The 16434-nt window shown below is 36.0% G+C and overlaps 1 pseudogene; it reads right to left on the bottom strand.

The window, feature by feature from the left end:
- Positions 1-3163: 3163 nt before the first annotated feature.
- Positions 3164-14000, bottom strand: LOC129047929 (ankyrin repeat domain-containing protein 18A-like; annotated as a pseudogene).
- Positions 14001-16434: the final 2434 nt, after the last annotated feature.

The raw sequence follows: 16434 nt of genomic DNA, 5'->3' as shown, positions 1-16434 counted from the left end.
CATGATTTTAGAAAGGTAGTGTTTTATTAGTACAAAGGTTAAACAATGGCCAGGTGTGGTGACTTATGCCTGTAATCCCAGCTTGGGGAAGCCAAGGCAGGCAGATCATGAGGTCAGGAGATTGAGCCCATCCTGGCCAACATGGGGAAACACCATCTCTACTAAAAATACAAAAATTAGCTGGGCGTGGTGACACACACCTGTCCCAGGGAGGCTAAGGCAGGAGAATTGCTTGAAGTCAGGAGGTGGAGGTTGCAGTGAGCCAAGATTGCACCACAGCACTCCAGCCTGGCGACAGAGTGAGACCCTGACTCAAAAAAAAAAAAAAAAAAAAAAAAATTAAATAATTAAAGTCATCTTTTGCAATGAATGCATTGCTTCGAAATTCTTAGCAAAATTCTGCCCTTTATAAAAGTTTAATCCATTTTTTACTTCAATAAATTTTATCTTAAAATGAAACTTCTATTCTCTACTTATAGTAAACTTTTTTTATAGTAAATTTTTCTTGTTTTTTTTTTTCTAGTTTGTATTCTAAATTAAGGTGATACCTGTGTAGGTTTCTTCCAAAGGTATATTGAGGGATGCCAAGGTTTGGAGTACAATTGAACCCATCACACAGATAGTGAGCATAGGACCCAATAAGTAGCTTTTCAGCCCTGGCCCACTCTGTCCCTCCCTGTTCTTATTTCCCAGTGTCTGTTATTCCCATGTTTATGACAATGTGCACCCAATGTGTAGCTCCCACATGAATGAAAACATGAGATATTTGGTTTCTGTTTTGTGTTAGTTTGCTTAGGAGAGTGGATTCCAGCTGTATCCATGTTGCTGCAAAGGACATGATTTTGTTCTTTTTCTGGCTGCATAGTATTCCGTGGTATATATGGAATTTTCCAATCTACCTTGGATTTTCAATCTACCTTGGATGCACCTGGATTGACTCCATGTCTTTGCTATTGTGAATAGTGCTGCAATGAAAATACATGTGCACGCATCTTTTTGTTACAATGATTTATTGTCCTTTTGTTATACCCCTAGTATAGTAATGGGGTTGCTACATCCAATGGTGATTCTTAGTTCTTAATTTCCAAACTGCTCCCATAGTAGCTGAACTAATTTACATTGCCACACATGGTGTGTGTTCCCTTTTCTCGACAGCCTCCCCAACATTGTTTTTTTTAACTTTTTTATGTTTTTAACTTTTTAACAAAAGTCATTCTGATTTGTATGAAATGGTATCTCACTGATGTTTTGTCTTGCATTTTTCTAATGATTAGCAATGGTAAGCATTTTTTATGCTTGTGGGCCACTTACATGTGTTATTTTGAGAAGTGTCTGTTCATGTCCTTTGCCCATTTTTACTGGTGTTGTTTATTTTTTGCTTGTTGATTTGTTTAGGTCTCTTATGGATTCTGGATAATAGGAGTTTGCTGTATCCATAATTTGTGAATATTTTCTTCCATTCTTTAGGCTGTCTGTTAAATCCGTGATAGTTTCTCATGCTGTGCAGAAGCTCTTTAGCTTAATTAGATCACATTTGTCAATTTTTGTTACGCTTGCAATTGCTTTTGAGGACTTAGTCATAAATTAATTGACAAGTATGATGTCCAGAAGAGTATTTCCTAGGTTTTCTTCCAGGATTTTTATAGTCAGAGGATGTACTCTTATGTAAGAAAAGCACAAAACTTTTTTTTTTTTTTTTTGAGATGGAATCTCCATCATCCAGGCTATAGTGCAGTGGTATGATCTTGGCTCACTGCAACCTCTGTCTCCTGGGTTCAAGTGACTCTCCTGCCTCAGCCTCCCAAGTATCTGAGATTACACATGACTGCCAACATGCCTTGCTAATTTTTGTATTTTTAGTAGAGACAGGTTTCATCGTGTTGGCCAGGCTGGTCTCAAACTCCTGACCTCAGGTGATCCGCCTGCCTTGGCCTCCCAAAATGTTGGGATTACAAGTGTCAGCCACTGCACCTGGCCAAGCACAAAGCTTTTAACATAAAAATGGAAATGAACATTTTAGTGTTTTGTGTAATTCATAAAATGCAATTATTTTGGATTCTACTATATAATAAACATCCATATGTGGGGTAAAGTGTTTGGATGCCAATCATTCAGTTGTGATTATGGATGAGAAGAGTTGAGATGGTGCAAATAAACTTTTTCAAAAATTTTTTATTTTCAAGACGGAGTCTTGCCCTGTCACCCAGGCTGTAGTGCAGTGGCGCAAACTCTGCTCACCGCAACCTCTGCCTCCCGGGTTCAAGCAATTCTCTGCCTCAGCCTCCCTAGTAGCTGGGATTACAGGTGCCCACCACCACACCCAGCTAATTTTTTTTGTACTTTTAGTAGAGACGGGGTTTCACCATCTTGGCCAGGCTGGTCTTGAACTCCTGACCTTGTGACACACCTGCCTCAGCCTCCCAAAGTGCTGGGATTACAGGCATAAGCCACCGCACCTGGCTGGTGCAAAGAAACTTTAAAAGTGACATGAGCCAGGCACGGTGACTCAAGCCTGTAATCCCAGCACTTTGGGAGCCTGAGGCAGGCAGACCACAAGGTCAGGATTTCGAGAACAGCCCGGCCAATATGGTGAAACCCTGTCTCTACTAAAAATACAAACGTTAGCTGGGTGTAATGGTGGGCGCCTGTAGTCTCAGCTACTCAGGAGGCTGAGGCAGGAGAATCGCTTGAACCCAGGCAGTGGAGGTTACAGTGAGCTGAGATGGCACCATGACACTCCAGCCTGGGCGACAGAGTGAGACACTGCCTCAAAAAAAAAAAAAAAAAAAAAAAAAAATGTGGTGTGAACCACAGCTAAACTACAATCAATTAGAGAGTAAGCCAAAGCATCTCAAAGTATATCGTCAGTTATCAGGCAATAACATGCAATTTCTAAAACCTAACTTAAATGCAGCTTTTAAATAAATTTTAAATGTGTCAGTTTAGTCACATTTATTGAATAAAGTTAGCAAATGGGTATCTCTTGAAAATGAGAGCAAAATGTAACATTCCCATTTCCTTTCTGTGTTAACACAGCTAATTATAATCTTTACTTAACATGCATAAGTCAACAGAATAACTCAGTATTTCACCAAATTAAAAACAAGAATTATATTAGAGAAATGAAACCCGAAAGAGAAACGGTCACATAACTAACCTCAGTCAAGGAGTTCTCGCAGTTATTTGAAGTCTGTGGGTTTGAAGTAGGAATTCTTATGGGCATTTTGGCAATATATTTTCTGTTGCGTCCTATACTACTAAGATTTTCAACACAAGGTGACTCTGGGTCTGGCCTCGTAGGAAGAGTGCTGAGAAAATATTTCACCTGCTCTTTCTCCGTAAGGAGCTTAGTGCTGATCATTGCTATTTTCTTATTCAATCCCTAAAGATAGCAAAGACAAATGCTTAGTATTTCATTTTTCCTTAAATGATTCTTAATGACTTGCAGTTTTTAAAAACTTGCCCTGAGAGTAAACCAAATTATCCACTAAAGAATGTTTTCACACTGAAGGTGTGTGAGAGCATACCTGTTGTAAGGAATTATAATTTTAAAATCGTTCTAAAGAAGTACCTGTGTTTCTAAGGTGATTTCTACTGAACAAGCAGTTCAAACAAAGTAGACAGGGAAGAGAAATGGCTATCAGTGATGTATGGCTCAAAAGGTAAAACTTGCTGCCTTCTAAAATGGCTCTAATTGTAAGATTCTGAAGATTCCATTACAAATACTTGTATTTAAAGGGTAATAATGTGGGAAAATGAATATGTTGATTTGCTTGATTATAAGAACCACTTCACTAGAAGTAATTATATCAAAACATCATGTTGTACTCCTTAATGTAGGTTAAGAAAACTAAAATGAATGAAAAAAATCTAGGAATACTTGTGTTTAGTAAGCCAGTTTTAGGTTTCACCGTTGTACATTTCACCCATTATCTAGGAACGATTAAACATTTGGCACTGAGGAATAATTCAGAGCAACAACTCCTAGGGGAGAACTAGATTGTCTGGTTGGGGACCAAAAAGAACTAAAGCATCTCTGAAGGCAATTAGCTCCCAGCACTGTGACCAACGCACTGGAGGTGGGGCTTGTTCTTTCTGCCTTCCACACACCCCTTCAGGCTGAACAAGGTGTTATTTTCTAACCACTTTGTGAATTACACTTCTTTAAATTCCTGTGATAATTATTCCCTATTTCACAAGGATGCCTTTCTGTAACATCTTGAAAATGTTACAAAAATAGTCTTTCTTGAGGCACCCTCTAGTGATAATACTAAAGATCACAATCAAAAACGATTGTGCCCAGAGTAGCAGTACCACTTGACACTTTCGGTTTAGGTTGTGATCTACTGAAAAATAAATTAAACGCATTAATATTTCTATTTAGGGAAATTCTGACAAGTAATTTTATAATGATCACTTTATTAATTATAAAGCTTCAAAAATACTTATTAAAAAAACTAACAGATTAGCTACATGAGACTTTTCAGGGGAAAAAAGCCACACAAAAGCAAAAAAAAAAAAAAAATTAGAGGAGAGACAGAAACTATCCTTGACTAACATTTTAAAGGTAAGATTATTTACTAACATTATTTTCCAAAATTACATTGTCAAATTAGCATTCACTTTCTACTTATATCCTGTTTTGAAAATTATGCTTTCAAAACAAATTAATGAGTTTAATTCATTTTCTATGAGTGTATGTTTTGACTTACTTCGTTAATTTTTTTAACATGGAATTGTTAGCTTTCAAAGCTACTGCAAAGGCTTCCTTATATTCTTCTAATTCAGTTGTAACCTCTTCATAAGCAGTTTCCATTTTGGAGAATTTACGTTCCACATCTTTAAGTGTGAGTTTCTTCTTATTTAGTGAAGCCATATGATCCTTGTTTAACTGCTCTAATTGTTTTTCATATTGTGCTTGTTTCTAAAACAAATGAAAAGAATACACTTTTAAAACAATTACAATCTAATGTGTTTGTTGCCTTTCATTTTGAGTCAGTGATTCAAAGAGCAATTTTGAATATGTTAAAAAAAGAGGCTGAAGCTTAAAATGTTTATCAGCAATATCAAAACTAATAACTGAATTCAGAATTAAGTCTGATTTATAAAAATTTGAAATCATAATTATGTTAGTATTAATGTAATCTGGTCATATAAAAAGTAATAGAATCCATTCAAAATTTTAAAAAGTGATCAACCAACAATGTAGCTTAAGACCAATTCAAAAGTATCACATAATTTCTAAATCACAATTTTTTCTTATGCCAACTGGTCTTAATCATCAAATGACTCCACAGTGAGAATCATTACTCTGAAAGATTGATTTTGTTATAATAATAATGGAAATTTAAATATTTAAAAGAAAAAACAGATGCCATTTTTTTTCTAGAACTCTACAAAGCAAATTGCTACAAGAGAGGCAGAGGAAACACAATATATACATATCCAAAATATAATTTGCAGTGAAATAAATGAAAGCACATTACAGATAAACTTACCTGATTTAAAAAACTAACCTGTAAATGGATTTCTTCTAATTTTTCTACTGTCTGCATTGCCCTTTCATTTAGCTCTGATCTATATTCTTCTAGTTTACTAAGTTCTACCATATTGTTTTCCATATGTGTCTTAAGATTTAATATTTTTTCTTCCAACATCTTTTTATCCTTCTCAAGTTTTTCACATTCCTGTGGTACTTTTTTCATAGATAATAACTCCTGTTGAAGAACTTGATTGTCTTTAGTCAAATTGACACATTTTGAAGATACAGCTTCCTTCTATGCCGTAAGATCATCAAACTGCATGAATAAAATAGTATAGCTTGATAATGAAGTAGGCTGAGAATAATCTAATACAAAACTAATAGCAAATTTTGAAATGCATTTACTTGCAATAAATTATTATCTGTAATGCAGTAGATTCTTCAAATGTGAACCCTTAAATTACTCAGAATTTTAAGAACAAAGTTAAAGCTACCATGAGTCACAAAAATATATTATTTACTATCATCATCTTTGCCATAGAACTTTTGCACTTCATCTTACTTTTATTTTTCTGATAATTTTTTTTGTTCCTCCTTAAAAGGCACTAAGTTATCTCTTACTAAAAAGTATCTAACCCCCTTCCCTCACTATCATTCCCCATATGTCAAAAAAAGTTTCAGAGATATCATATTGAGTTATTTAGGCCAAAGTCAATAAATGGCTCTAGGAATAAGACTTTGAAAATAATATAATACTCTATACTAGGCATGGTGGCTCATGCCTGTAATCCCAGCACTTTAAAAGGCTGTGGCAGAAAGATCACTTGAGGCCAGGAATTTGAGATCAGCCAGAGCAACATAGTGAGACCTCCATCTCTACAAAAATATATTTTAAAATTAGCCGGGCATGGTGGCTCATGCCTGTAAACCCAGCTAGTTGGGAGATTGAGGCAAAAAAAGATGGCTTGTACCCAGAGTTCAGGGCTGCAGTGAATTATGACCACATCACTGCCCTTCTTCCTAGATGACAGACAAGACCCTATCTCAAAAAAACACAAAATAATGAATCCTGTAAATAAGGATTCTGATGCCATAAGCCTTTCCTTAAACTGCAAATGTTTCATGCTAATTTGAATGCATTTTAAGAAGTAATGATTCTTGGGGTAAAGGCCATAGAATACAGCACCCAGAAATAAATCCACATATTTCCAGCCAACTGATTTTGGGTGAAGGTGCCAAGAACAAACACTGGGGAAAGGACTGCCTCTCCAACGAATGGCAATGGGAAAACTAAATATCCACACGGAGAAGAATGATAATAGCTTCCTATGTAACACAATATAACAAAATAAACTCAGAATCGATTGAAGACTGAAATATAAGGCCCAAAATTATCAAACTACTATAAGTAAATATAGGGAAAATGCTTGAAGACATTAGTCTGCACAAAGATTTTTATGGGTAAGACATTGGAAGCATAGGCAAAAAACAAATGATAGACAAATGGTACTACATTAAGCTAAAAAGCTTCTGTCCAGCTAACAACTGAGTGAAGAGAAAACTTGTAGAATGGGAGAAAATGTTGTCAAGCTATTAATCTAATAAGGGACTAATATCCAAAATATACAGGTGAGCAAAACTTCAGACGACTCCATTTCCCCAACTGATCAGCTGTTCCTAGGGAAGCTGAGGCAAGCAGAGGCAAGCTGTCCTGGCCAAGCTTTTTCCAAACCACAGGTTCATGAACAAAATCAGTGTTTTTCTTTTAAGCCACAAAACTCTGGGTAATTGTTAGAAAAATAAGCTTTAAAAAGAGACAACAGGAAACATAACTTATGCAGCAGAAAACAGTCTCCTTTAAAGTAGGATCTAATAAATGTTGAGGTTAATTTATTGATGGCAAACACTATTGAGAAGCAGCAGATAACCAGGAGAAAGACAAGCTGCTGAGGAGGAACTTTTCCTAAAACTCCTTCAATTGTGAACTCTGATAACAAGGCAACGGTGTCTCCTTACAATTTCCCCTCAAGTTAGGAAATAAGACTGGGAAGCAAGAAGACATACGATTTGAAAACACTTGGTTACACAATCAAAATCAGACATTTACCTGATTTGAATTAACTAAAATTCTAAAAGATAAGCTTTGAGTATTTATTAATCAATCTAGTATTTAATTTTTATTTTCCTTTTCTCAATGAGGAAATAAGGAGAACATTATGAAATGATTTTTAGTCTTCACAGAAGTAAAATAAACATAATGTGCTTTAAGTGTTAAGAAATCAAATGCAATTTCTCCTTTACCTTACTTCAAGCTTGTTTGTTTGGAGAAGTTAAGACCATCCCTTCTGTATGTTATACCACAATGCTGTTATACCACAATGCTTCTCTAGAGAACACAACTTGGCTCTGAAATTTTGAAAGTCAAAATACTAATCTACTATGTGTCTCTGATAAATTGCCTGAACATTACCTGATTTTGAAGTGCTGCACTCCTAAGACCTTTTCTTGGAATGAGTTAAACTTTATATTTCAAGAATCCTCTACTGAGCTAGAAAGCAGAGCTATGCACCTCTGTTTCAGTAAAAGGAGGTCAGTACAGGGAACTGTGGTTTCTGAGAATGCAAGATCTGCACCAAGAAAAGGATTAGCCACAGTGCTACCCAAGAGAACCAGCTGCCAGGTGGAAAGAGGATCTAAGAACTGCAAGATGATGACTTCACTTGATTTCCACTGAGGAAAGCTGGTGGCTCAGACTTTAACTTCTCCTTCCTGGATGGTAAACACCTATGGAAGATTCTATGAATTACAATGAGTTAGCAAAACATAATGCACTAAATATTAGACTATGTCAGCAGATCCTGTGACCAAAACTTACTGAAAATAAAACTATAGTGGGAGGCAATGGAAAAGAGACTAAAGGTTTGAATGGAGAAAAAGACAAATAAAGTGTGCCTTGTAGGCCTGGCTTCCCATCATGTCTTAGAGTAAGTAAGGTATAAGCTGGCCAGAGACTCCTTTGAGACAGAAAAGGTGAAGTTAAAAATATTCCACTAAATTTAATTTTTATTATGATATAAGACAACTGGTAATATGCAACATGATTGAAAAAAACTTCTCAGTAAATTCATTTTGGCCTTGGCATAAGAATAGACATAAACAAACTAAGAATTGATAATCTAAAAATCAACCTGCACATTTACAGTCAATTGATTTTATATAAGGTTAACAAAAGAACAAAACGGGAAAAGAATAGTCTTTTCAACAAATGGTGCTGGGACAACTGGGTATCCACATGCAAAAAATAAATAAATTTGGACCAAATATCTTATTTAAAAATTAACTCAAAATAAAACAGTTAACTCTAACAGCTAAAACTATAAAACTCTCAGAAGAAAACCCTGGTATAAATCTTTGTGACTGCATTTGGCAGTGTTTTCTTAGCTATGACTCCAAAGGAAAAATGGATTCAATGGACTTCAAAATTGAAAACTGCTGTGCTTGAGAAGACAGTATTAAAAAGTGAAAAGGCAAGACACTAAGTAGAAGAAAGTATTTGAAAAGCATATATCTGATAAGCGACTTACATATATAGGATAAGTAAAGAACCTTTGCAATTCATAAATAACAGGATAACTCAATTTAAAAAATGGGCAAAGATTTTGAATAGATACATCTGCAAAGAAGATATAAAGATGGATAATGAGCACATTAATAGATGCTTGATGTAATTAGTCATTAGGAAAATGTAAATCAAAACCACATTTGGTATCACTTCACACCACAGGATAAAATCTTTGTTCAATAAAAAAGAGAAAGTAAGTGTTAGGAAAAATGTAAAGAAATTAAACCCTTATCCAAAGCTGCTGGGAATGTAAAGTGATGCAGCCACTTTGGAAAACAAACTGGCAGCTCCTCAAAAGGTTAAGCATGAAGTTACCATATGACCCAGAAATTCCACTCATAAGTATATACTCCAGAAAAATTAAAAACATGCAAGCACAAAAACTCATACATAAATGTTTACAGCAGCATTATTAATAGGAGTCAAAAAGTGGAAAGAACCAGAACGTCCATCACCTTTGGGTGGGAAAGAATCCAAAGGTCCATCACCTGGTGAATGGATAAATAAACTGTTTGATGTATCCATACAATCGAATATTACTCAGCAATAAGAAGAAACTAAGTACTGATACTGTATTAGGAGGAGACAGCAAAATGCCTAGGCAGATACGGAAGGGTCCCCGGAGAATCTCCAATCAGCCCCTCAAGTGTTTACACCAGATGTTAAGTGCGGATAAGGGAACCTGGACTTGTCTTGCCTGGACATGCCAGCAGCAGACCAGAGGCCCACAAGCACTGGGGGAATGGGGTGGAGTCACCAGGAATTCATGCCTTATGCAGAGGAGGAGCCTGGCCGCTTCAGCTCATGTGCTCCTGGTATTCAATTGTGAGGTGGAAACCTGTTTGCAGGACCCCTGTCTTTGCTGAGAGCTTTCCTTTCACATAATGAATTCTGTCCTCCTCACCCTTCAATGTGTCTGCATGCTTAATTTTTGCTGGTCATGAGAGAAGAACCCAGATGTAGCTGAACTAAGGAGAAAAACCCCGCATCAATACCTGTTACAATACAGATGCAGCATGAAAAATTATGGTAAGTGAAATAATCCAGTCACAGTAGACCACTTGCTTTTTATTTCAGAGGTTTATAGGCAAATCTATATAAAGAAGGTGGATGGTTCCCTAGGGCTGAGGGAGGAACGGAAAACTAGTGAAGATGGCTAAGTGATGTGGGGTTTGTTTTCAGGGAGATGAAAATGTTCTAAAATTGATTGTAATGATGACTGCATAACTCTCTGAAAATACTGAAGTCAATGACTTGTATATTTTAAATGAGTGAATGGCTTGGTGTGTTCATTATTTCTCAATAAACCTGTTACCAAGCCCCCCCAAATTAATTTGGTACTAGTGATCTGGAGACAGGTACTGCTTGGTTTTAGATCACTGGCCAGAGTTCAAGACAAGAGAATCAACAGCATGTCGTTTTTATAGAAAAAGTTTATATTTTAAAAACTATCCTTTTCATTAGTATCAAGTCTGTAAAATTAAATGAAAAATCTTTCTTTCATTGCTTAAAGCACTGAGAGATTTATATTGAGGAATAAGACCTTGTTTTCTTTGGCCCCAATTTCTATCTAAATGGTCTGGGAATCACATGCTTCAAACTATCAAATCTCATCAGATGGGTTTTATTAACTCTTATAATGCAGCTTACTTTCTCATCTGATTCTGGTACAGCATCACAGAGAGAAGAAGCTGAAGGAAATCAAACTATTTAATCCCCAAATATATTTTTCTGACATATTTTGAAATGGCTGCTGCAGGGCCAAGAGATTGAAATGGCCCTCATTAATGTAGCCCAATCTCTCCCCTTCTAGGTCTTCCCAGATCTGGGGAAGATTAACTAAGAGCTTGATGCATTTAAAGTCTGAAAAGGTATATTTACCCTCTATTTTCTCAACATATTTTGGCAGAATTTGGGTTTTTCCATTATTAATATGTTCCCAAATTATGTGATTTTTAATCCCAAAACTGATTTAAAATTACCGTATGTTGGAATATAAGTTATTCTATTATAAAGATACATGCATTTGTATGTTCATTGCAGCACTATTCACAATAGCAAAGACATGGAATCAATCCAGATGTCCATCAGTGATAGACGGGATAAAGAAAATGTGGTATATATACACCATGGAGTCGTAAAAATGAATGAGATCATTTTTTGCAGGGACATGGATGAACTCGAAGCTGTTATCCTCAGCAAACTAATGCAGGAACAAAAAACCAAACACTACATTTTCTCACTGATAAGTGGGAGCTGAACAAAGAGAACACATGGACTCAGGGAGGTGAACAACAAACACTGGGGCCTGTTGGGGTCAGTAGGGAGAGCATCAAGATCAATAGCTAATTCCTGCAGGGCTTAATATCTAGGTGATGGATTGACAGGTGCAGCAAACCATCATGGCACACGTTTACCTATGTAACAAACCTGCACGTCTCACACATGTAATCTAGACCTTAAGATAAAATAATTTTTTTAAAAAATTACCTTCTGTTTAACTTCTTAATCAGAATATCCATTTTCAGTTGATCTGTTTTTAAGTCTCCATGGCAACCGAAGTCTTCATTTCCAAATACACTTAACATATTTATTGTCATTTCCAGGAGTTTCTTATATCTGCAGAAATGTACAGAATTAGTAAGTCAAATATTTTTAAGAGTAAATATTTAATATTTGTTTAAACAGATATTATGTTATGGCATATCAAAGAAGCACATCTATAAACTATGATCCTTTCAATTTCAACTGAACATAGTTTAGAAGCATTCTATATGAAATTATAATCTTAGATAAATAATATGAAGAACAATTTTATGGCATATATGGCAGGTAAAGTGGTATTACAACCATACAGTTTTTTGTTTTTTTGTTTTTTTTTTTTTTGAGATGGAATTTCACTCTAGTTGCCCAGGCTGAAATGCAATGGTATGATCTCGGCTCACTGCAACCTCTGCCTCCTGGATTCAAGTGATTCTCCTGCCTCAGCCTCCCAAGTGGCTGGGATTACAGGCATGTACCACCACGCCTGGCTCATTTTGTATTTTTAGTAAAGATGGGGTTTCACCATGTTGGTCAGACTGGTCTTGAACTCCTGACCTCAAATGATCCACCCACCTTGGCCTCCCAAAGTGCTGGGATTACAAGTGTGAGCCACCACACCTGGCCTAACCATACACTTTTTTGTAAATAAACTATTCATATCCATGTTGGTATGCTAAGATAAAATAACGTATTACTAAATATAAGCCATAACCCAGAGATGAGTAACCAAGATAAAAAAGTAAAACACATACATTTGAAAAAGACACAAAAATACATTTTGATACCCATTGACCACAGTCTATAAGAAGAAAAAAAAGTACACACAAAAAGCATCAAGGAGATCATTCAATGTAGAAAAAGAGAAGTAAGGAAACATCTTTAATATCTGAGTTGAGGAGAAAAAGGAAACAGGCAGTTTTAGAAAAAAGGAAAGGGGCAGAGAGATGTGTGACAATTTAAAGACTCTGAAGAAGAGATCTAGAGATCTTTGCTGACATAATGTCAACAAAATGAAAGAGATACAAAACCATGTAGAGAAAGGCAATGACAGAAAAATGTCTATTAGAATTAGAAAACCAACTTAAGTGCTCAGTAAATAAATAGAAAAGTAGCTGTGTTCAGGGCTTCAAGGACACATTCCATTTTTTAAAAAAAAATCTGTGATCAAAACATGAATGCTCATATTACTTTTAAGTTATACATATATTTTTATATATATGAAATTTATTTCTATAAAACAGAAGTTGAGTAACACATATACTTTGTGTATACAATGGAGGTATCTGTGTAAAATGAGTAAATTTCCATATGTTTTATATCTAAAAGAAAAAGAAGCAGAAACAAAATATAAGCTACATATCAAGACAAATTTTGATGTTTCAGTGACACAAATAGGTCTTCTTTAAAGAATTTGAATGCAGCAGAGGATACTACAAAAGGAAGAAAAGATGACCACAGACAGCAAAAATATCTTCAGATATAAAAATTCAAACTAGATCATGAAGAGTGCACTTGACATTATACATCCAAGGCTTGGTCATTGTTTTCAAAATCATTAAAGAATAAGTGGCTGAGCATGGTGGCTCATGCCACTTTGGGAGGCTGAGGCAGGCAGATCACGAGGTCAGGAGTTCGAGACCAGCCTGACCAACTTTGCAAAACCCCATCTCTACTAAAAAATACAAAAATTAGTTGGGTGTGGTGGCACATGCCTGTAATCCCAGCTACTCAGGAGGCTGAGGCAGGAGAATTGCTTGGAGGCATAGGTTGCGGTGAGCTGAGATGGCGCCATTGCACTCCCCCCTGGGAGACAGAGCCAGACTGTCTCAAAAAATAAAAATAAAAATAAAAATAAATAAATAAATAAGTATAATATTTTGGCATTCAAAAAATTTTCAGATTATGTTGTTTCTCTTTTATACATATTTTTAATATAAATTTTTCCATCTCAACCTTGCCTCAGCGGCTCAGCTGACTCACAACCCCATGACGCACATGCCTATAAAGTTGTGTTGTGAGTTTCTGAAATACATTTTAAAATAGAATTCTTTTAATTATGAAAATGGAGACATAAAATGAATTTGTATCTCGGTTTTAGTCAAGTAAAATTAGAGTTAAATCAATTAATAAATGGTTAAAATGTTCTACAATATGAAAAACATACCCAGTTGCCTCTTCTTCTAATTCATGGTTTTTCTTTCTTATTTGATTCACATTATACTCCAGTGATGATATTAACACAGAAAGCTTCCTTAATTCTTCATTTTTTTCTTCAGGCTTAAAAAAAAGTGTTTAAAATTATTTTTGTAAAATCTAGAGATCCTCTTTTATCTTAAAAATATTATTTCTCATTAAGTTGATGAATAATAGGTATTTAGGCAGGGGTGTAAAGTGCATTTTATAAACCTGATGCCAATAATGGCAGATTTCAAAAATAGTCACTTTTCTTAAAACTGCTAAAAATGATTCATACTTTCATCATTATATTTTCTGAAATTTAAACTGCCAAAAATGTTTGTTACAAACAACGGTTTTTACACATAAAATACTAAGGGTTAGTAAAAAAAGTGTAGTTATATTTACATTTTAGTTTTTAAAGATGCTCTAGAAACATTGTCATTATAGTTTAAGACATTCCAAGTTTTCTTAAATTACATCTTACTAAGACGATTTTAAGAAAACTCTTATCTATTTCCCATTACATTTTTGATCCTCATCTGTCTTCAGGCTGAGCTAAATACTGTCATTCTCTGTAAGTATTCACCCACAGGTTTCAATTTTTCCCTTTCTCTTAACCATTTCTCTTTAAATAAAGTTTTTTTATATAATAAACAAAAACACAACTTTTGTCTACTTTTTGTGGTTTTTCTATTGTCCTGTTTCTCCCCTTCAGTTGGACTCTATGACACATGGTCTTATCCAGAAATCTATTTTTCATCACTTATTGTGTTTTTAATACTGAAATCTGATTTTTAATAATTCCAATAAAAAAGTCCAAGGGTCATGAAGGACTTTATCCTGCTTTACTCAGCAGCAACTGCGAGCAGGGACCAAATGTTCCCTCTGCTCCCCTGACCCCGCTTCATTTCTAAATGCAGCAACCTCTGTTCTTCAGCCCTATTCCTTTCTGTTTTTTGTTTGTTTGTTTGTTTTTGAGACGGGGTCCCCCACTGTCACCCAGGATGGAGTGCAGTGGCATGATCTCAGCTCACCGCAACCTCCGCCTTCTGGGTTCAAGCAATTCTCCTGCCTCACCCTCCCAAGTAGCTAGGATTACAGGCTTGTACTACCACGCCCAGCTAACTTTTCATATTTTTAGTAGAGACGGGGTTTCGCTATGTTGGCCAGACTGATCTTGAACTCCTGACCTCATGATCTGCCTGCCTTGGCCTCCCAAAATACTGGGATTACAGGCGTGAGCCACCACGCCCAGCTGCTTTTCCACTTTTTAAATTATCTCAGGACTCCTAAAATCTCAAAACTTTGACCTAGATTCCCTAATCTACATTTCCAGCTCTGACCTTTTTCTTGAGGCCTTTTCCTTCTAGTACACATATTATAGACAATATTGTCAACCACAAGCTCAGACATTGCTACTTGGTTCAGATCACTTTTGTAGATAGTGAATCTTGTCTATTTTATGTTGGTTCTTATTGATGTTACTTTGAGTATACTGTTATTTTCTAATCTCAAAGGGGGACAGTCTCACCATTACGATATTGACCAGTATACCTTGTCCTTTTTTTCTTTCTTTCTTCTTTTTTTGACCAGTATACTTTGTCCCTTTTTTTCTTTTTCTTTTTTTTTTTGAGATGGAGTCACACTGTGTCATCCAGGCTGGAGTGCAGTGGCGTCATCTTGGCTCACTGCAACTTCTACCTCCTGGGTTCAAGTGATTCTCCTGCCTCGGCCTCCCAAGTAGCTGGGACCACAGTTGCACACTACCACGCCTGGCTAATTTTTGTATTTTCAGTAGAGACAGGGTTTCACCATGTTGGCCAGGCTGTTTTTGAACTCCTGACCTCAGGTAATCCATCCACCTCAGCCTCCCAAAATGTTGGGATTACAGAAGTGAGTTATGGTGCCCAGCCCTTTTTTTCTTTTATAATGAAAACTTTCCCATGAGAATCAGATTATCAATTGTTTGCCTTTGTTTTCTTTTAAAGAGTTTCCTTTTCCATAGAGATATGGCATGATGAACATCTTGTTCTACAGTTTCTTTCGGGGGACACTCAACTATATCATTGGGAAGCTCCAGTCAAGTAGAGATCTCCCTTCTTCCCAATCAAGATTCTTCATCTCAAAATGGTGTCCACCAAATGTCTTAATCCAGGTAGTCTCTTGCTTAGAAATTCATGAAATAAGAACCTTCTTGAGAAGTTGGAGGCTATTGATTGAGATGGTTTAATGCTGTCCCTTATTATATGTTTTACTCCCAAGGCAGACATAAAAGTGGCTATTAATTCTATGCCTGATATCTAACTCACTTCTATGGGAATCTACACAAAATGTTTTATTTATGAGACAGAGTCTCGCTCTGTTACCCAGACTGGAGTGCAATGGCTTGATCACCACTCACTGCAGCCTCAGTATTCCAAGCTAAAGTGACCCTTCTACCACAGCCTCTCAATGTAGCTGGGACTACAGGCATGCACCACCATGCCTCAGCTAAGTATTTAATTTAATTTTATTTATTTATTTTTTTAAGACAGGGTCTCACTATATTGCTCTGGCTGATCTCAAACTCCTGGGCTCAAGCCATCCTCCTGCCTTAGCCTTCCAAAAT

Source organism: Pongo abelii, chromosome 13, assembly GCF_028885655.2.
Source record: "Pongo abelii isolate AG06213 chromosome 13, NHGRI_mPonAbe1-v2.0_pri, whole genome shotgun sequence".
Taxonomy (NCBI): domain Eukaryota; kingdom Metazoa; phylum Chordata; class Mammalia; order Primates; family Hominidae; genus Pongo; species Pongo abelii.
The sequence above is the reverse complement of the archived record's forward strand: the minus strand, read 5'-3'. Positions and strand labels throughout refer to the sequence as shown.